This window comes from Diadema antillarum, unplaced genomic scaffold, assembly GCF_040938485.1.
Source record: "Diadema antillarum isolate AM-2024a unplaced genomic scaffold, OU_Dant_1.0 seq00001174_RagTag, whole genome shotgun sequence".
NCBI classification, from domain to species: Eukaryota; Metazoa; Echinodermata; class Echinoidea; order Diadematoida; family Diadematidae; genus Diadema; species Diadema antillarum.
In genome coordinates, this window is record NW_027271977.1 from 40,701 (window position 1) to 63,050 (window position 22,350).

Genomic DNA, 22,350 nt, shown 5'->3' on the forward strand with positions numbered 1-22,350 from the left:
TGACTGTGTGAGGAGAAGAAAATAATTTCAACGATAGGCCCATTTACACTTGCTTGGAAAAATCACGATTTTTCTAAAATCGCGACATTTGGATGTAAGTTGCTAAGCAACTACACCCAAACACCCTCGAAACATCGCCAGAAAAATCACCAGCCGGAGTGCGATTTTTTGAAACATCGCGACGTTTAATGCGAAGTTAGCGAGTGTAAACCCAAGCTGCAGAAATATCGCGATTTTTCATCACGTGACTTTCGGTCTCGGATTGCACCGGGAGTTTACGTGCGCTCCCGATCCCTCTTTGGAACGTGTAGAGAGTACGTCAGTCACTGGCCAGAGTACTAGTACACGGTATAGACAGCTGTGTACAGGTCTAAACGGCCGATCCTCGATCGGCTCGTAGTCTCTCACCTCCCTCTCCCTGATGAAACTAGTACGTGAAAACTACTACTAGTAGCAAACCTGAAGTTTTCCAACCACGTATCATCACCCCAAGACGACTTAACAAAATAATGTTCTCCCAGAAATGCGTTGATTCAGATTGTGAGAGAGCCCGTAAAGCTCTCGATATACGCCGTTTGTTGAATACTAGTACAGGAGTAGGTAACAAGTGTGAGTTCTTGCTGTCGCCTGATAAAATACCAGTCCTAACTTCCAAGTCCTACTTCTCACTTTCGTCATATCGGTGAAATTTCATGATCCTCCTGAATGCTGCTGTAGATGAAGTTTATACACACCTACTACGTATGTGATCTACAATATAGCAAGCTGTATAGTTTTACCGTAAGTATAACAGTCTCGAGAAGCACAAATTTATGTGTGCATTGTACTGATAAAAGGCCCTGGCTCAACGTTCCAACCAGCTATTGTGATCAAAATATACTGCACTGCAGTGAAAACGAACAGAATAGCGCGCGCTTCCACTCAGCTACCGTGTTGAAAAGAGGCAAATTACACATGCGCACTACCGACCAAAAAATCGTGAAGTTTCGTGAAGCTCAAACTTCGCATGCTTTTGCGCAAGTGTAAACGGTGGAACCAAAATATCGCGATTTTAAAAATCGCGATGTTAGTATTAAATGCGGCTTCTCAAGAGCTGCTGGGGATTTGTGTGCCAGAAGTTTGCTGCAGAGCCATCCGTCATGCATCGCTCCCTTTGCTTGACACTTGTCTGCCAAAACACACATCAATCACCAAGCCTCAAAATACAACAATACCACCCACACACAGATAAGGGGGACGCAGTGTCTGAAAGAAACAGGAAATAATAATAACAAAAAGAAAAAAAAAAGTGATATCTGGAGCTACACACTGCAAACTTCGAAGCACTACCAAAATATCTTTTCAAACACTGTTTAGAATAAACTGGACCATTTCCCTAAAATTCCATCACTACTGCACAAGACAATTGGGCTTTTGTTTTAATAGCACAAGGTTATAGACAGTTCATTAGTCACGCTGTGCCTACGGAAAAAGCCATATTTCCAAGATGAATTGACTACAGGTACAGTGGAGCCTGTAAAAAAATGACACAGAATGGAGGATGGTAAAGGCCCTATATGTAGGCCTACACAGCAAAATGAGGCATTTCAGAAGTAATTTAAAATCCTATTATTGTTTAGTAGTGCATTTTGAAGACAGACTTTCATGTCTTCTTTTTCATCTTCTATTACGGGTACTTGTATTTTCAGTCTTTTTGCTTTGATGTGAAAGCGCCTTGAGCATTTAATCAGAGTGGAGAATGGCGCTATAGAAGTTGTACATGTATTATTAAATGTTATTATTAGCATTAGCATTTCAGCAAAGGACCTACTACACTGCAAATAACAAAGCAAGCTCCAACTAATGTTTAGCTATATGAACAGCAAATTTTAGCTATCATATAAAAGCTGACAAGTGTGTTTGTAGTACTTTACCTTGAAAAATTAAATCATGAAAATAAAAAAAAACATACACACACACACACAACTACAACTGCTATGTGGTACCCTTATGCAAACTGACTATAAACATCTTAGTATTACGAACAAGAATGCCAAATTGTAGGCCTACAAATCTGCGTTTATGTCATCAAATGTCAAGGCAAAAACGCCTGCCTCATTTAACAACATCCTTTTTTATCAAGTGAACTCTGTTGACCTCTCTGCTTCAGCACCCAACAGACAGGAACCACACTTCATTGCTGTTGTAATGTTGTCTCACATAAAAAAACAAAAACAAAAAAAGCCCGTAAGTAATTTTTTTTTTTTTTTAAAGAAAATCAAAGACCTCACATAGTCCTATAAAATATTTTTCATATTTTTCATAAATTTTTTATGTTGGCATTACAGGGGAGCAGTTTGTTCAAAATGGACCCAAGCTATTAACAATCAGTAGTCTACTGAGCTGCCCTAGGGGAAATCACTGGCTAGCTGCCTGATACCGACATTTATTATCATGTTCATACTGGGCTAATTTTCTCAGGATGGGAAATATCGATTGCTTTGCCATATGCCACATTCAAGAATTGCAATGTTTGAGAGCTGCTTTCCGAAAAGTCACAAAGTTTGAAATACTGCAAACTTATATATTCGCCATCTTCCAACTGGCATTTATATTCACTAACGATATGTAGTGATGTGTGCTCTGCAGGCTGATACTCCCCCAAGGTTGGTTTAAAAAATAGAGATGTAGAGTTCTACAGCCTTGGAATGGAAGCTACATTGTACATGTAGCTACACAATAACATGTTTTGTCTGTAACTGTAGGAAGAGTCCAGAGGTATTACTGTAACAAACATTATCGTTTGCTTTTTTTTTTTTTTCTTCCGGTGAGCATCATCATTGCAAAATATTATGTCATGGTATTCCAAACGCAATGCAAGAGAAACTGCAATCTGGGCTACAAATTTTCTGGCAAAGTGTACAAGTGTATGCAATCATTATTACTGAATTACATTGTTATTTTTAAAGTATGCAACTTGTACACGTAGTCACTATCAGTAGTCACATCTTTCATCCATTTACGTACACTGCAAATTTTCCAGTGTCGCTATTTTTCCCCAAGCAGTATACAGAAGTCTTTCATTACATTCAATGAGAATACAAAAGTGTATGTGAGCTCAGTATCAGGGAAGTTTGCAGACACTCTGTGATGGCTGCAAGTGTTTAAAGACGTGCCCTAGGGAAATCATGGTTAGCTGACTATTGACATTGAACGATAATCTCACTAATCGTACTTCGCCTGGTTCCGTGAGCAGCTGACTGGTGGCCAATTCATTTCACTCTAGGAATATGGTAGGCCTATGTTTTAACCCGTTGAGGATGAGTCCCGAGTATACTCGGGCAGGTGTCTATGGGAAATGCTTGTTATAGCAAAATCAGTCCCTCCTCAAGGGGTTAAATGCCACTAGTTTCCTCTCTGGGCATGTTATTCTGAGTTTTATCTATCCACTCTACAAAGGAGGGAGAGAGAAAAGACATAATATAAGCATGAGTCTGAAAGTAGACTATCATTTCTTGCAATTCTTTGATAGATAATGACATGATACGCAAGACAGTAAAAATGTGTGTGTTATCATGAACATGATACAATGTATCATGCACCAGTGTATGGGAATACCGATAGGAGCCTACATGAAGGCCTACAAGTATGTAGGTTGGGGGAATGTGAGCTGGGGGGACTAGACTGGGATTGATCAAAATCTACAGGTTATGACCCATCACAGCAATTCCAATTAGGATATATTGAAGATACTACATACAAGGCAAACACTGCGTGTACAGTGTATACAGGATCTCATAATGGCATAGTGTAACTCTACGTAGATCTGCATACCATGTGTACTGCAGGCTCATTGTGAAATCATCCGCCTTGGGAAGGAATACAGTGAGTGACATAGGTTCCTACACTGTACGTACAAATGGATGTTGTACAATTTGTAGGTGAAGCATTTAACATGTATTTGAATGCTGCTTTGTAACTAGATTTGGAGTCTTTCATTTTTCCTTCTTTTGTATTCCATGGCTAATTTGACGGCAATGACAGTGTGAACGCTGGATCAAATACAGTGTAATCTCTTTTTATAATTCTGATCATTCAAAGCTCACATCACATTATTCACAACAGGGTTTATAGTACACACCACTGTGAGGCGCGTATACTGTATATAGGCCATGTATTTCGCGAGTCTAAATTTTCGCAATCAGGAATTCCCGACAATTTGGCGAGTGGTTAAATGTGCCATCATGGAGTCCTGTACTGAACGGAGAAGTGTACACGCGTACGTCACATTCACATCGGGATCAGAGTAAACATTTCTGCTTATCTTTAATATTATACTTTAAAGGCATAATTTACCATTTGCAGATGAAACTAAAACCCAACATTAGTGCTTCAAAATAGTTCTAAAATGTGAGTTAGGGATAGAAACAACCACTGTAAAAATTTGAATCCGTATAATCGATGTTAAGTATTGTTAAATACACAAAATGTGAACAATAGTTATAATAAGAATGCTTCCAGACTAAACCGTATACAGTTATGGTTTATTAAGAAAAATGCTGATATCTCCTCATATTTTAGGCTTTATTGCAAAAATTGTATATGGTAGGATGTTTTGTGATACAACAGACCTACACATATGCATCAAATGTGATATCTTGAACATTTTTGAAATCACTGCTCCCAAAGGTAAACTGGACCTTTAATAATAGCACCTGACTCACGAAATTCGCGAAAATAAAAATCTCACGAAATATTTGGCGTATACAGCAATTTATCGATGAGCAGCTAGCATGCTCTTTTGTCCCTGTGAACACTTGCAAAAAAAAACCTGAAGATTTGGAGTACGGTCATCATCCTGCTGTTTTATGTGTGAATACAGCTCTAATAATATGAGGGACCTACATGTACCTTTTAGTATTGATTACACCACAGTCCTTGTTGCTGATAATAACAATGCCTACATGTAGTACTAGACTGATAAAATTTAAGCATAAAAAAGAACAAAGTTTAAAGGGAAAGGCTAGTAACTGATCAGTGGGAATCAGTGGAAATGCTGGGAGATGATTGTTCCAATCCTTATGGGATTCATTCAAGAGTACATTATATATCTATTGTTGTGTGAAAATTATTTGCTTCAGAATGGTCTCATATTCAAGTAATGTGCAGTTTAATGTTTCCAGGTTAGCATGCCTGGGCCCCGTTGCAAGAAAGTTGCAATCATTTGCAAATAATTGCTAATTTTGAAACAACCATTCTGATTGGCTCAAGGTCTGCCCTATTAAAGAAGACATGCATGTACAAGTAACAATGATTTTGATTGGCCAGTGACAATCAGTTGCAAGTTGCGTTTAAACGCAAAGTTTCTAGCAACGGGGCCCTGGTCAGTGACGGGGCATTAAGCTGCACATTACTTGAATGTGAGACCGTTCTGAAGCAAATAATTTTCACACAACGGTAGATGGTATGTATATAATGTACTCTTAAATCAATCCCACAAGAATTGGAACAATCATCCCCCAGCATTCGCACTGATTCCCACTGATCAGTTACTAGCCTTTTAAATATATACCAACTTGTTCTTCTTTACTGGAAATAGTTGGAAGACTTGGAATTCTGAACACTACAACGTGTAGTCTTGTTACATGTTGTACATTGTGTCAGGTGGCTGGTACGTGTACATTACAAAGTCCATGGTTGTTCACTTTGGTCATCAATTAAAGAGGTAATTGATTGATTCCTGCATTCCATTCTTTCAGACATTATACAAAAGTAAACAAAGAGAACAAACAAAGTTTGAATTGAATTTGAATAGAGGGGAACCAGTCAGCATTGAGTCAACAACCTAATGTGGCAAAATGCCAAACAAAAATCCTATCTGTTATAGTCTATCATACAATGTACTACAGACTTTTATTTGTTGGGTTTTTTTTTTTTACTTTCTGTTTTCGAGAATTTTGTGAGTCAGATGCATTTAAAGAATTTAACAACGCATGGAAACACAACCTCTGCTCCCGACACGAATGTGATGTCCCCACGTACATTGTACATACATGAACTAGTATGCAGTACAGAGTGAATTTAAAACAAGGTGTGTGATGATATTATTCATTTATGGACAAATACAGGTCTAGTATTTGGTACAAGCTTGCTTACTGTGTAAATGGTGGGTCCACACTTCACAATTTCTCCATGAATTGCTGTCCAGTAGACTCCTAAAGTCCGTGGAACCGGTAGTTTTCATTCGTTATATATCGAAATGGATACTGAACAAGTAAACAGTAAAGAACATATAATGTGACCCTGCACCACAAAACAAACAAAAAGTTGCCAGACATGAAATTTTTAGTTATGAGCATATGATATTCTGAAAGAGCAGACTTTTAGCTTTAAAATGATGTATAACTCAAACCAAATGGACTCTCCTAACCTATCTAAATATTGGAAAGAAGGCACACACTCTGAAAAAGTTGAACTGAGAAAAGAGGCTCTGAAGTACAGTGTCTATTCAAGCACTTTAATTAATCTTTACCAAGCCGTGCTGGCTGTGCAATGAATGGGACAAAAAAACAGGATGTAAACCACTGGAGTAACAACAATGAAGGGATTATCAGATTAAATTGAAATTGATATTACCTTATTAACACATTCTCTCCTTAATCAATGCCAACTTTCAAAGCAGTAGCGTTATCCCTTCAAAAATTATAGGACTTGAAAGTGAAGAGTGTGTACAAGGTTTTTAAGAAATGAAAACAAGACTCTAAAGACACACTTAATCACACTATTCTGCCAAATAATGTTTCAGAAAAACGGCAAAAAAAAAAACACACTTTCCTGCCCGTTTTATGATCCCAAATTTTAGCATTTTTTAATGTAGAAGAAGACTTGCTCTTACAGAAAATATGAAAAAGTCAACATCGGCTCGGTTGACCCTTTTCACCTACATTCAGTCCTCACACAAAATCAGTGTGTGCGACTTTATGTTCATTTTGCGGTGCACGGTCACATACATGTAGAGGCAATAATCTGCGACCTGGATTTTTATTTCGTTATAACCGGAATTTCGTTACAACCGTGTTCGTCATAATGGGAGTGCAAGAAATAATGGGGGCATCCTGATTTAAAAAAAAAAAAAGAACAAACAAACAAACAAACAAAATAGACTCACAAAACATCTACAGTATTAAGTGGTGTGTATCAAACATTGCTAGGAATAAAGTCTGCATCACCTGAGAGAGGTAACTTTCACATGCGAAATGTAAACACCATGTACAAAAGTGTACAATGTACAGACTGTACCTCTTGCTGCTCAGGCAATGTACACTTTAAAGGACAAGTTCACCTTCATAAACATAAGGATTGAGAAAATGCAACAATATTAGTAGAACACATCAGTGAAAGTTTGAGGAAAATTGGACAATCGATGCAAAAGTTACGAATTTTTTAAATTTTTGTGTTGGAACCGCTGGGTGAGGAGACTACTACAGCTTGTGAGTCATATGCGTACAACAGTATAAAGAAAATGTAAAAGAAATTTCAACATATTTTCACTTTTTTTCGCATAATAAAAGAGCACTTGACTTGCCTCTTTCTAAAGGCAGGGGGAATAATACTACCCATAACATTTGTCGGTAACGAGTCAGGGGAGTGTGTCCTTTTTTCAAAAGATGGAATTTTGTGAAATTCTCTTTATATTTTCCTTATATTGTTGTACGCATGTGACATCTAAGTTATACATACACTGCAGTAGTCTTCTCATCCAGCGGGTACTGCACAAAAACTTCAAAACTTCACAACTTTTGCATCGATAGTCCAATTTTCCTCAAACTTTCACTGATGTGTTCTACTACTATTGTTGCATTTTCTCAATCCTTATGTTTATGAAGGTGAACTTGTCCTTTAATTTCACTAGAGTGCTCCATACAAATAGACACTAGCTACTCGTACATGTAGCTGGCATGTTTGGTTCCCTGATGGACTGGCTTCAACCTCAACCTGGGGTAGATTGTTCTACTTTAACCCTTCCTATGCCAAAGACTTTGGCCATGCTGTATCAATGCTTCATGGTTTCTTCGTCTATTGGTACAATGTGCTTTTACGGCACACATAGGGTTATTAAAGATGAGATAACAAATCGCATTAACAGAGTTTTGCAAATTTACTGGCAAAATACACGACAAAGGTACTGAATTAGAAATTTACACCATAGAGGTATAGAGGGCCTACATTTTGTGGGCCCACAATGACGACATTAATCCCATGCATACATTGTAGAACAACCTAGTCCCACATGATACAGTGCATAAACCTGTATGAAAACCTCAAAAATGTGCAGCTTGAACTCCCATTGCTCCTACCTGCAAAAATATAGAAAATCCTTCGTATAATCCACAAAAATTAACGGATCACTACCAAAATCTGTTTTACACTTGTGTCATTCTCAACCTTTCCAGTAACATTTAAGTTTCACCCAAATCCCTTCACAACTTTTGGGGTTCTTTTGCACACAGACGAACAAACAAACAAACAAACATGATAAGAAATGAAATTCAAAAATGTGATTAGATTAAAACTTCAAAAACTCTACATCACAAACAAACTTCAAAAAAAATGATTACAAACAACATTCTGTTGAATTGAAGTCTAAAACCTCTCTCAGAGTATTAAAGCTCCACTATTAAATGGCAATGCTGAAGTATTCATGGTCAAATACATTGTACTTCCCCCAAAAAAGAATGCGAGTACAATCTGCGATCTTGACCTGTTTCAATGGCATCATTGAGATATTGTTATGCGGATAATCCAATCTTGAGATGAAGAGCAATGGGCGTTCTCAAGTGGAAAATAATTGCCCCAACCAAATTCCTGCTGTGAAGTGTGACATGCACCCACATGCTGGGTATTGAAGTATTGAGAGATGAGTGGATTGAAGTTAAAGGACAAGTTCACCTTCATAAACATAAGGATTGAGAGAATGTAGCAATATTAGTAGAACACATCAGTGAAAGTTTGAGGAAAATCAGACAATCCGTTCAAAAGTTATGAATTTTTGAAGTTTTTGTGCAGTAACCGCTGGATGAGAAGACTACTGCAGTGTATGTATAACTTAGATGTCACATGCGTACAACAATATAAGGAAAATATAAAGTGAATTTCACAAAATTCCATCTTTTGAAAAAAGTACACATTCCCCTGACTCGTTACCGACAAATGTTATGGGTAATATTATTCCCCCCGCCTTTAGAAAGAGGCAAGTCAAGTGCTCTTTTATTATGCGAAAAAAGTGAAAATATGTTGAATTTTCTTTTACATTTTCTTTATACTGTTGTACGCATATGACTCACAAGCTGTAGTAGTCTCCTCATCCAGCGGTTCCAACACAAAAATTTTAAAAATTCATAACTTTTGCATCGATTGTCCAATTTTCCTCAAACTTTCACTGTTGTGTTCTACTATTATTGTTGCATTCTCTCAATCCTTATGTTTATGAAGGTGAACTTGTCCTTTAAGAATACAGGGAAGTGAGTTACAAGTTTTATATAGTGTGCAGTACAGTTATTATGGTATTGCTTCATTTTGTTGTATTGTAAACAAGTGCATTTTTTTTTAATTGCCCATTGCTAACCTTGACAGATATATCCTGCCTGGTACAGTGTACACGTATGCCTGCATGACTTCTATTGTTAGAGGGCAAAACTGCATGAAGCACTTTATGACTATTTTGTGCACTCAAAAGGCACAAATTGGGGGTTGGTTTATTGTACCATGAAATTCAACTGCCAATTTTGTATCAGCACTGCAGATGAGGCCAACAGCATTTGGAAAGTCAAAGGTCTTCAAAGAAAAGGGATTGACACAATATTCAGGTGCAATAAATTGGGAAATGTGACTAAAATCATGTCTTACAATGTGTATCTCATCAATCCTATTTTGTTTCAATATTACAAGAATACACGTGTATGAAGCAAATGATCTCTAAAGACATAGTCTGCATTTTGAGGTTCATGAAAAATCATATCATACAAATGTAGACATATTTTACTCTAAAACGTATCTGTACTATATCTGTAGGGTTAAAGGACAAGTTCACCTTCATAGACATGTGGGTTGAGTGAATGCAGCAATATTAATAGTAGAACACATCAGTGAAAGTTTGAGGAATATCGGACAATCCGTTCAAAAGTTATGAATTTTTGAAGTTTCTGCTCACTCAAGGCTGGATGAGAAGACTACTATAGCTTGTGATGTCACATGAGTACAACGATATAAAGAAAGAATAAAGAAAATTCAACATATTTTCACTTTTCTCGCATAACAAAAGAACACTTGACCTCTCTCTTTCAGAAGGCAGGGGGAATAATATTACCCTTAATATGTGTCAGTAACAAGTCAAGGAAATGTGCACTTTATTCAAAAAGTAAAATTTTGTGAAACTCTCTTTTTATTTTCTTTATATGGTTGTACGCATATGACATCATACACTGTAGTAGTCTTCTCATCCAGCAGTGACTACGCACATACTTTAAAAATTCATAACTTTTGAACGGATTGTCCGATTTTCCCCAAACTTTCACTGATGTGTTCTACTAATATTGCTGCATTCACTGAATCCAGATGTATATGAAGGTGGACTTGTCCTTTAATATCACAACAACATCTTCTGTCTGGTACAAACAATGTACAACACCAATCAAGGGCTGCATACTATGTAAACCCATTATTTTTTTTTTAATGGTCCAACCTGTCCCTGTCGGACAACAATGTGTAATGTACCCAGTCTTTCCATTTTTTACTTGTTCAATCCTGACAAAAGTTACTGGTCCAGGAGGGATTTTTATTGGTCTAGACCAGTGCCAGTGTGCAGTCTTGCAAGAGGGTAGGCCCTAGATACTATAATACATTTTGCTGGGGGCCGTTGCATAAAAGTTACAATTATGGTAACTTTGCCATCTTATGGTAACTACCACGGCAACAATACTCAACAGCCAATCAAAATCAAGAATTCCATGGAAGTTACCATTGGATGGCAAAGTTACCATAATTGTAACTTTTATGCAACGGGCCTCTGGACTTGATGATGAGACGAGGAATGGTAACTGTAGTGCCAACAACAACCTCCAGGATCGACTAAATCACATAATTCACTGTGGGAGACAGCCATAAAAAAATTCCATCTTTGCAAAATCCAGCTCTTTAACCTGTGTGATTGACACATAGTGATGAATCATAAAAACATTCATAAAATGTACAAACATGTAGGCCTACAATGTATGTTTTACATTTACTGCAGCATCACATAAATGTCATTGGCAGCTCTCAGAATATTTATGAGAATGTTTCTCTGTATTGTTGGATTGTTTGTGTTGATTATTGTAGATGTTATGAGTGTTGCTGGAGTTATTTGCCAAACCAGTCTGGAATTTACATCCTTTTAAATGTTTTTTTTTAAATCTTTTTAAACAGCTCAGAGAGAGAGAGAGAGAGAGAGAGAGAAGAAAGTTTTGGGGCAAAAAGTGATACATTGAAACTATTTATGCCCATGGGTGCTTTGGTTTTTTTTTTTTTCATGGCTATTCTACCACTCAAAACATTATAATCAGCATACAGTTCACTCTGATGAAGGGCGATTTGTCAATCAGTTGCAATGCAGTGATACGTCAGGAGTACTAGTTTTCTTTCCATCATTGTCTGGGTCTCAGACTCTTTCAACGCCCGTCTCCGAGATGAATTACCTCAATAGGACAGGGCAGTGAAAGCCTTTAAAAATTGATTCCGACATCATGCCTGACTCACGCAAAACTAGCTTTTTATCATGTATGACACCTACTGTTGTACACAATACACAAGCGTAGCCCTTCAATGCCACACAGCTGATGGGAAAGCCACACCCAAGAATTCATGAAACAAATTTGACAAATTACAGTCAATGCACGCTGATGACTTTCCCTGTTACCCTAAAACCCTCTACCTCTGGTTGCATGGGGGAAGGGGGTAAAAGAAATCAGCGAAGTGATGAAAAATAGCATTTAATGACAGCTACACTCACTCCCAGCAGAGGAGATCTGTGTAACCCCCTGTTCAGACGCAAGCCAGTTGAATACCAAAACTTGTTAAAGAAACAACGCACAGTATGTATTTAAGAATCATGGTACTTTAGTATAGCGGACAGACCATTCATGTTCTGGAAAACATTGTATAGATGTGCAGTTTCCCATTGCACATGCTGTAGATGAGTGACAGCTGTGAGGACACCTTTCGTGCGCGCTCCCAATAATTAAAGCCCCCCCAGTTTACCATTCTATGGTCGCCATACATGTACGTTCAGACGCACTATGGACACGATGGAATGCTGATTCGTTAGCGAGTTCTAGTTTGAAACGATGCTCTAATCATTGTTTTGTTATGTAGTTTGTCTCGTTAGTCACCGTTCAGATCTAAAAATTCATCGTATAGCTATACCATTCCAGTATAATTTTTTTTTTTTTTGCGTCTGAACACCCTGTGAGGGTTTGAGGAAAGAGGGGGTGCTTGGGGACCTACAAATGAGAAACTCACATGGCAGCCATATTGGGAATGACTTTCACGGCCTTGCCTCTGCCAATATCGGAGAGATGATTAAAAGTAAGAAGTCTGAGTGAAAGGGTAAAAAAAAAAAAATAGGCCTAATGGATAAAGGAGGAGGCAGCCAATGAATGGTAGACATGGAAAGAGAGAGAGAGGGGGGGGGGGGGGAATTCTTACACAAAGAGGAGAGGCTTTAATCAACTTCTCCCAGTAAATGGTTTTGTTTTCAATGTGCTTTAATATTCACAGTATTGTTCTCATTTTATTCAAATGTAAGTTACTCAAGTGTACGTGTAGAGCACTTGACGACTTTCATTGATTTTAATACAGATTAGGCCTAGATGTGTAATCCATTCACCAAACATTGTAAATACTGTACGAGCTGAAATTTTCGCGGTGGCTTTATTTTTCGCGAATCGCCTTTGAACTGCAAAAATAACAACGCGCGAATAGCTAAGTTCAGTTAGACCCTCGCGGTTCCCTAATTAACAATTAACAATTAACAACACGCGAAAATGTCCTCCATGTAGCAATTCGCGAAAATTTCAGCTCGTACAGTATGATACATACTAGGCTACCCATTCTAGAGACTTGCTGGAGGTTTTCCATAGCATGACAAAGCTACGTACGTGTACAATTTGTACATTCTGTACATCGAGCCATTAAATGGATTTTCAAATGCTCGCACTAAACTCTTATAAGATGTAAGTTACATTATTTACAATGTAAATGAAAGGCCCCATTCATCTGAATTTTTAAAAAAAAGCACAATTTGACATGTTACAGCTGTAGTTTCAGTTCAACGTTAGAACTCAAAAAGGAATCTTTTACTTCTTGGGGGCACAATACAATGGATGAATACAAAATTTATCAAAAGTTTGTCACAGGGATGTTTTCTTGGTCTGGAGTGCTTGTGAAAAATAGGTGAAAGGTTCAGGTCATCATGCCTTGAGAACTTGACCCCTGGACTCAGTGGGGTCAGCTGGGGTCAGTGAGATGTCCAGTTGATTGGTCACCTCTCAGGAGGTGTCCAAGTAAACATGCATGGTCGTTTGATGGATCAGCTCAGGTGACTCAAAACAAAGAGAGTCTATGCAGTACACCTGGCACTGGGCTAGAAAGTTGTTGACAAATTTAAAGTGATCCAGCTTCAAATATTGTAGCAGGCAAAAAGTTTACTACAGACAGCATGAGGTTCTAAAACTTCACTTTTAAACCTGTACACACTACACTGTACCTTGTACTTCAATACGACAACACAGACAGCAGGACACCTATGGAGGTTTTCACACACTGGCAGTCAGCAACACTGAACTTGCACTGCAATATGAAACGGGGGAAGGCACTGGGAAAATGTGTATTGTCTAGACTTCACACACTTCATTTTATACTAAATGAATACCAGGAGACCTCTTCACCGTGATTCTTTCCCCCACTTTGAAAGACAGACAAAAGGCAACCACAGCAGGGTCACCCAACCCCCTTGGTATTGTATTTGAGTTTCGGCTTGTCACGCCCTGTTGGTTCCAGAGAACAGCTTCTCACATACTGGGCCAGTCAAGGTGCTATGCCATTCAGTTGTACATGAATAGCTTTCAAGCAGATCTATCTATCTGAATGCAGTCACACAAAGTGTACAGTTTGATATTTTACCTGTACATCACCCCCCCCCCCACCCCCGCTCTCTCTCTCTCTATTTGAAATACGTTGTACTATACAGTCGTAGAGTCACCGAGTCTACATGATATAGGGCCTACCTCTTTTTAGTATCCACGATGACACCTAATCTTTAAGATTTAACTTTTGAGTTCACTCGCATGAAAACCCTTCATGTTTTAGTTTTGGTTTGTTTTGTTTTTATCAACATTTAGGGACCAATTCAAACTTGACCAAACTAGAAAAAGTTAATGGGCAGCCCACTCAGGAGTATCAATTTGTCTTGGTCTGACAGGAAGATCAATGGTATAAATGTAACTTTATAAAAAAACTTTCCATCGATCCATAATCTAATCCGAATAGCAGCAACACCATCATCGACCATGTGAACTGAAATTGTGAAACATGTTTTTCAACCTAGTATAACACACAATGTGATGGTGCTATTCTATCAAAAGGAACTTTAGGCCTATCCGCTATACTGTTCACTAGCTTGGTTTAATAATACTCTCTGCAATTGTAATGCACTAAATGTAACCTGTATTTTGTCATTGTCCTTTAACCATATCAAATGGTCAACTTTGCACTGCAAGTTTATCTTTGAAAAAAAAAAAAGGATTACAGTACCTCATGTACGTGACATGTATGAGCATTATGTATGAAGAGCATCTGCATTTAACTGTGCAATGTAACCTAGCAGTGCTCAAGTATGTAGCCTACAATGTAGATTAACCAGGAGACTAAACAAAGACTTCTATTGTCACCCTTTATTTCCCCTTGTCTGGCCACTATGACATCACCTGAGGAGATTACCACTAAACAATTCAAGGAATGCTTTTGTCCAGACCCCCAAATGAAACCAACTCAAATTCCCCCACAGCAAAGACCTTCTTCTCTGTGGCGGCATAGCCCCAGTGGGGTACTGTGGGAGTGGGGGAGAAGTCCAGTGGGGTACACACTAACTTGAAATAACCCAGGACACAAAAATTATTCAACAACATGTACACTAAAGCTTTGAATAGGCAACATTATCGTTTGTTTGTTTGGTTGATTATTTTTCTAAGACTACACTTCACTAGCAGTCAGCACTTATGTTCAAAGTTTTAGAACCCTTTTTGACTCAGTATCATTGTTTGCTGGTTTTTAATAGAAGTCTTAAATTCTAATAACTGTATCGATCTTTTAAAACATTTATGAACTTCTTCTTTTTTTTTCAATTCCTAACATGCTTCAGAGCGAGGTGTCCCCTTGTATACTGTGATATAAAAGTTTACTACATGGAACAGATATTAGTCGTTTTTTGTTTTTTTTTTTCTTTGTTTTTTTTTGGGGGGGGATTACAAACTGTGAAACACACAAACAACAACAACAAAATCAACAACAATGACAATGACAAGAGCTTTGCAGTCCAAAGGAAACTCTGACCATGATGACATTGAATCAAAGGAATTTTTGAAAGGCAATTGAGTATCAAAAAGGACAGAGCCCTGCTTGTGTTGTACATTTGTACAAGTATTAAAAGCCAAAAGGAGTCGGATTCCTTTTTAGCAGTGAAAACAGTGCACAAACAGTACATTTTGTATGTGAAAGAGTGAAGGATACCCCTTTTGACTGCCAGTGCCTTTGAATGACATACTGTGTATTGAAAAAAAAAAATACCATGTATACTTGTAAAACTTTAAAAGGAAACCTGAACACACACACACACACACACACACACACATGCACACACATGTGGTCACATTACACAGTGTTTAGTCTATTGAGTCCATACAGGGTGGAAAAAAAACACTATTGTCATACAAAGTAGTAAAATGCAAACCATATTTTACATTGCAATATAAACTTGTCAATGTCCGTCCTAATAACTCTCCAAAAATTCTAAACATGCTTACACTGTACAGAAGGTTAAAGCCTTGAGCATTTAAATATTGGTCTATCTTCATTTATTAAAATCAACCACATTATCAAATCAGTTGGTAAATTGTTTCTTATTGCAATTTGGAAGCGAAAATAGCTCAATGTCAAATCAGCCTGGCTAATATAACGATGCTACACGTACATTGTACTTATTCAACAACTTAGCTTTCTCTAAATGAAGCTAAAGAAAGCACTCATTTGTAAATTGTAGTCAGAGTAACTGCTGCAGTAGCAGACTTTGTGTCTGGCGAACCAGAGCGAACCTCTCATTCAATTTGGAAATGACGCATTTTATATTGTCCATGCATCAGCTATGGGCTCATTCTCTCTCCAGTGAATTGCTTTTGGGTTGGTGGAGATAAAAAGTAGTTTAAACTAGTTCAAAACTTTGTGTTGCATTGAAAATAAGCCCATTGTAATTATATGACCATAACATCTCCTCAAGCCATACACTGTTGCACTGCATAACAGAATCAGAGGGTCTCGGTACTTTGCTTTTCAAAGATATCAATTTGTTCACACAGTTGATATAATGCACTGACTGAGTCACAGTTCTTTGAGTGCTATTCAATGAATGGCCGTTTGTGGGCCTACAAGAGTACAAATAATCAATAGGGCTTGTCCGTTAACAGGATTGACCTGTATTCAACCGTATACAAGCTGGGCTGCACTCGATGAAGCATTTCATAATTGTACAGTACACCCTTTTGTATGTGGATGTTTTAGGCAATGCCCAGAACCACATAACATCAATAAAATGAGTCCAATGTATGTAATGACATACTGTACTGACACACACACATGTATAATTATACAAGCAAACCACTTTACATAATACATAGCTCTCTGTCAATTCAACTACATGTATTCAAAGTTTAGAATATGATCACTGTAGTATAGAATCCTACAATACACAATTGTGCAACTTTAAATTTTTCGCTATAGAGGCCTTTTTTTTAATTTAATGTCTACCAGGCGTACGTTGTGTGCATTGTGTCCGGACTGGAAAAGAACATCAACAAAAACGTCCCGCCATTTATCACTCACTCCTTTCTCAACGTTGCTGTTGGCATTCTCACCATTCAAAGGCAAAAATTTCCTTGTCATTTTTGCACCAATTTCCTCATCCCCTTCATCCATAAATACAGTATATGGAAGGAACAATGGCAAAGAGCCAGGTCAAAACAACAAATGGGAAAATTGCATGCATACAAAGCAAACATTGAACCACAAAATCAAACCAAAGAGAATCTATTGAAATAGGTAAACAAAAACAGTAGTTAGTGAACACTTTACTCTACATGCAGGCCTATAATACATTACCTTTTCCTTTAGGGCTTGTGTGTAAAGATGATTTTTTGACTCCCTGTTGGCACCACAGCAATCCTCCTCTATTTGAGGTCAAAATCACGTCGCCGAATATTCCAAGAGAGCCAACAATTGCGGGTCAACACCTGAAATTAGAGAATGGGCAAGGATTACAGATCTTAAAGTAATGAAAAGATAAAAGTTTATGGGTTCAATAAAAGGGGGAGAATTATTCTAAAAAGTGCCCGGGAATCCTAACCCATTTCAACTGAAAATCGAAAGTATGGTCTGTCCTTCTCTACTGCAACGTAAGTTCTATTCCTTATTGATGTTTTACTGTATACGCCATATATTTCGCGAGCCTAAATTTTCGGGAATGATCAGGACTTCCCCACGATTTAGCGAGTGGTTAAATTCGCGATCACAAAATCCTGTCCTGAACAGAGACGTGTCGGCCTACACGCATGTAACATCACACTCACGTGGGGATCAGAGTCAATATTTCCGCGTGTCTTTAATTTCGTGAATAGCACCTGACTCACGAAATTTGCAAAAATAAAAACTTCGCCAAATGTTTGACGTATATTCAGGTCTTTGTACAGCTGTAGTTGTTGTTTTGTTGTTGTTGTTTTTTTCTACCTTACACTATGTTGTAATCACATTTTGCCATGCGGCACGCTGGCACTGGTCCGATGGTCCATGACCAGTGAAAAAATCACCGTCAGACCAGTAACTTTTTCAAGAAAATATTTAATACTAAAAAATGGAAAAACTGGGTACCTACTGGTCCAACATACAGATGGGACTAGTAGAAAAATTGGTTAGTGTACAACCCTGCATTTTGTTTAGCTGTTTTGTTTAATAGCATTTTGATATACAATGAAAGGGTTACCCATGATGATGAAACATTATATTTTAGGAGATTGGATTTGACTAGAAATTTCTCTTCCAAATTCCATATTTTACAGGGTATTACATGACAGCATTCTTTTCTTTTCTTTTTTCTTTTTTCTTTTTTCTTTTTTTTTTTTTTTTTGGGGGGGGGGGGGGGGGGGTTAACTCTCACCACAGTCTAGTGTCATAATATCAACCTGGGTCAAAGGTCATGATACTTTGACCCTAACCTCCTGGGAGCACAGACATATTTGTACCCTGGTGAAACTAAAATCTTTGAAAAATAGAAATCTTTTTACAGTTTGTAGGGCGATGTGTTGTAAACAGTGCAGTTTCCTACGTTGTACATCAAACATATTTTGCATGGGGGAAAAATTTATACCATGTCTCAGACAAGGGGAAATAGTTCATTGCTGATATTAACAGTTTTTTATTGGGTGTTTCTTCCCAAACATTCAATGAAAGCATAGTGGTATGGAATTGCATGTCATTATGTTGCTCAAACATGGTAGCATGTCATACATGTATCTTATAGACATGTAAGGGTCTATAACAGTTTTTAAATAATAATAATAATAATTGATATGATTTATATAGCGCCAAAAGAGATGAAAAATTAAAAGGTTACAAACTGTACTTTTCAGCCATTAACATTGATGAACACAAAATAAACTCCAATCTATAGAATTTCAAGTTACTTTAAATATATCATCATTTTAAAGTAGGCCTATACCGCATTTAGCCTACACTAAGATGTGCAATGTATATTTTTTCCCAAAATGTTTCCTACAAAGTGCCAAATATTCTGACCGAACACAAAATGTACATTTGTACAGTGTTAGACTATACGTGTAGGAATAATAATGCACATTTGTAGGAGTATCAACCTTCAATGTCCAACAAACAAATCGGATCTAGAGCCGAGCCATTAACAAAACAAAACAACCATCAAACTAGCACTATCCAAGTAGATGAAAGCAGATACCTACAATAAACAGTGTCAAATACAGGAAAACCTGTCCGTCACTAATCATCTCCTAAAGTGGCAATACAGGAAGTAATTACATGGAGGCTGACTTTCCCCAGCCACCTAGAATCACTCTCATCTCCATTCCCCCCCCCCCCCCCACACACCCCCACCTTCCTAATTCTACGTCCTCATATAATAGAAGCAATCACACATGTTACAGTAGCCTATGTACATACATGTACAACTGTAGCAGGTGACCGAGAGGGACATTTCTTCTTCTTCTTCTTCTTCTTCTTCTTCTTCTTCTTCTTCTTCTTCTTCTTCCACTGATTGGCTTTAAAAGGTAAAAGTGTTTAATTGAAAGATTGAAATTACACTGTACATTGCAGTGTCATAATTTCAAAGAGTAATGGAACTTTATCATACATAGCTATAACGATGCACTTTTTACTGACAGGCTCAAAGAAGTTTTGGGTTGCCATGTTGATGAGTAGCTCAGAATTTTGGTACACCATACAAGCCGGAAATCCAACCCCTGCATGCGTTGTTTTGTCACCAATATCCCCAGTCTTCACTTCCACAAAAAATCACAATGTTGTTGTTGTTATTGTTGTGAAGTTTTGTGGCATATAATTTGTGTGCGGAATATTGTCACCACCTACGTGTGTGCAGGTTTCTATATATCTTTTTGGCTTGCTTTCGTTTTGCTTTTCAGGGGTCCCAGATCCAACGTCAGTGAAGAAATCCCAATCTGCACACAAACTACAATGTACCTTACTTCAGTCATCTTGAATACTATAATATCCAAAAATTTGAACTCTTCCATTTTGAGGATGACTATTAATTAAATTATGAGCCCTTCCACACATGTTGCGTGTGGAAACACATCACACCAATGTACATGTACAAACTGTACTACAGTGTTCCACAGGTACATCACAGCTCTCCTCAAGTCTGGACTAAAATAGCACAGGGCACAAAGAGCATCAGTATGCCCATTTCAAGCACTGCGGGAAGCCTTTCTAAAGCCTGCTGGAGACTTGAACCAAGCCTAGCGGCATACATTCCTGAGGCATGAGAGACCCTGTAACATGATACATTCCCCGTGGGAGCGCAGACAATGGGCCCACAACACCTCATATTGGCAGAGTGTGAGATTCACTCAAAGGTGTTTCAGACTGGATGGAAGTGATGGGAAGAAGCTCAGAGAGAGCTTTCAGATTTTACTCTACAGTGTGTAGATCAGAGAGGTGGTCCCAGCTCCTCCCTGCCTAGATTATAGTACACACTGTAGATATGTACAATGTACATTATTGCAGGGAGGTGGAAGCCCACCTCCCTGATTATTGAGTACTCATATTGCATAAATGGCAAAGGTAAAGACAAGCACTAAATCTCATTTCTGAATCTCCCTATAGACGTAGGCCCTACAATGTAACCCGTTGATGACCAGTCCCGAGTACAAACTGTATAGGAACCTACTCGGACAGGTGTCAATAGGAAATGCGTGTTGTAGCAAAATCAGTCCATCCTCAATGGATTAAAGCGCAATGGAGTATTCAGACACTAAAAAAAAAATAAGTCTAATCATTGCACTTTCGTAAGCATTTCGCAAACCACATTTCATGTACAGCAGTGCAAGCTACGTATGTACTTCCCCTCAATTTAGTACTAGTAAGACTACTACAGTGTACCTACAGCACAACATGGAGCTATCAATATTCAGCCATATTTCAGCAAATAAAAAATCAGAGGGATTCCGCAGAGCAGCCATCTTTTTGAGCAACGGTTCTATGACATTGCTCCCATGAAATATCTGCATGCTACACAGTTGTACACAAAAATTAAACTCTATCCCCAAACATACATGTAACCCTAACCCTAATCCCCTAATCCTCAAATCAAACTACAGATGTAAACCTAGTAAAAACCCTTGATCACAACCTGAACCCAAAGTCCTTGGAGAACACTAAAGACCAGAAGGATTGTCGCAGGAGCAAATGTTTGAGAGCAGAACGATGTCAGAATCAGGGAAAGTTTGATTCAATTTTCTTCATCATAGAATCATAGACCTGCAGAGATATTCCTGGAAGTAATAGTTATTTTGTTTGTTCATTTCATAGATTTCTGAGAAAATCCCCTGTACATTGTAGTATTCAGAAAGACTTAGAACATGTAGTTCTACCATCATTCCTCGACACAACTCTCAATGCGTATTCAGAAGTGTACCTTGCAAAATGTACGTAATGTCATGCAAAAGTACAATGTACACTTACATTGTATGCAGAGACTATGGATGCAGTGTATGTACAATGTCATGGTCACACTGGTGTGAGCTTCCCAATCACCTTCGGAGGACAGACCCTCCAAACATAGCAAACCCACCGTCAGAATCGTATAAATCTTCACAGGAAATCACATTTGGAACACAACTATACCTACTTGTACGATTTGTACACATGAATTGAGAATCATGTTTGAAGGAGAGACAAGACTACAGTAGCTTTGAAACTTCCCACTCCAACTAGGGACATTTCCCTCACCCCGGACAAACTTCTTGATCTGTTTGTGGGCGGCTCCGATGTGCGAGGCCATTGTCATTTATAAATACATTGTTACGTCACAATCACTAGCCATCGGACGGCACGCTCTTTCTTCTTTCATGCGTGTGCGTACCAATGACTCAAACTTCTTGATCCAAGCTTGGCTGCCAGTGTGACCGCACAATAAAAGATCGCGAATATTAACTTATAAATCTATCTTTTGTCAGTCTGACAGTGCCTATGAAGGGACAGTGTTTTGATGGGACAAGAGTTTGACGGAGAGGAGCAGGCCTGGGCATAAATGTCACTTTTTATGTCATCACAGTTTTACTCCCTGCAGGCCACACAGAAGTCAAGGTAGAACTGTTTGCAGCAAGGCAGTTTCATCCAGCAAGTGCAAATTGTAAAATACAATCTGTAGTTGATATGCAATCGTCATAAAAAAATATTTCCTATTATTTCTCAAAAAAGACAACAAAATTTGTTGTATATTTTATGCATCCCATCAACATTAAC

At 38.1% G+C, this 22,350-nt stretch overlaps 1 protein-coding gene across 1 annotated transcript in view; it reads right to left on the bottom strand.

Annotated features, from left to right (window-relative positions):
* The window catches only part of LOC139744419 (catenin delta-2-like), a gene marked incomplete at its 3' end in the record, with an annotated part of 63,316 nt that overhangs the window by 39,833 nt on the left and 1,133 nt on the right, over positions 1–22,350 (bottom strand). Inside the window, exon 2 of the mRNA XM_071654859.1 lies at positions 17,443–17,573. The remainder of the gene's footprint in view (positions 1–17,442; positions 17,574–22,350) is intronic.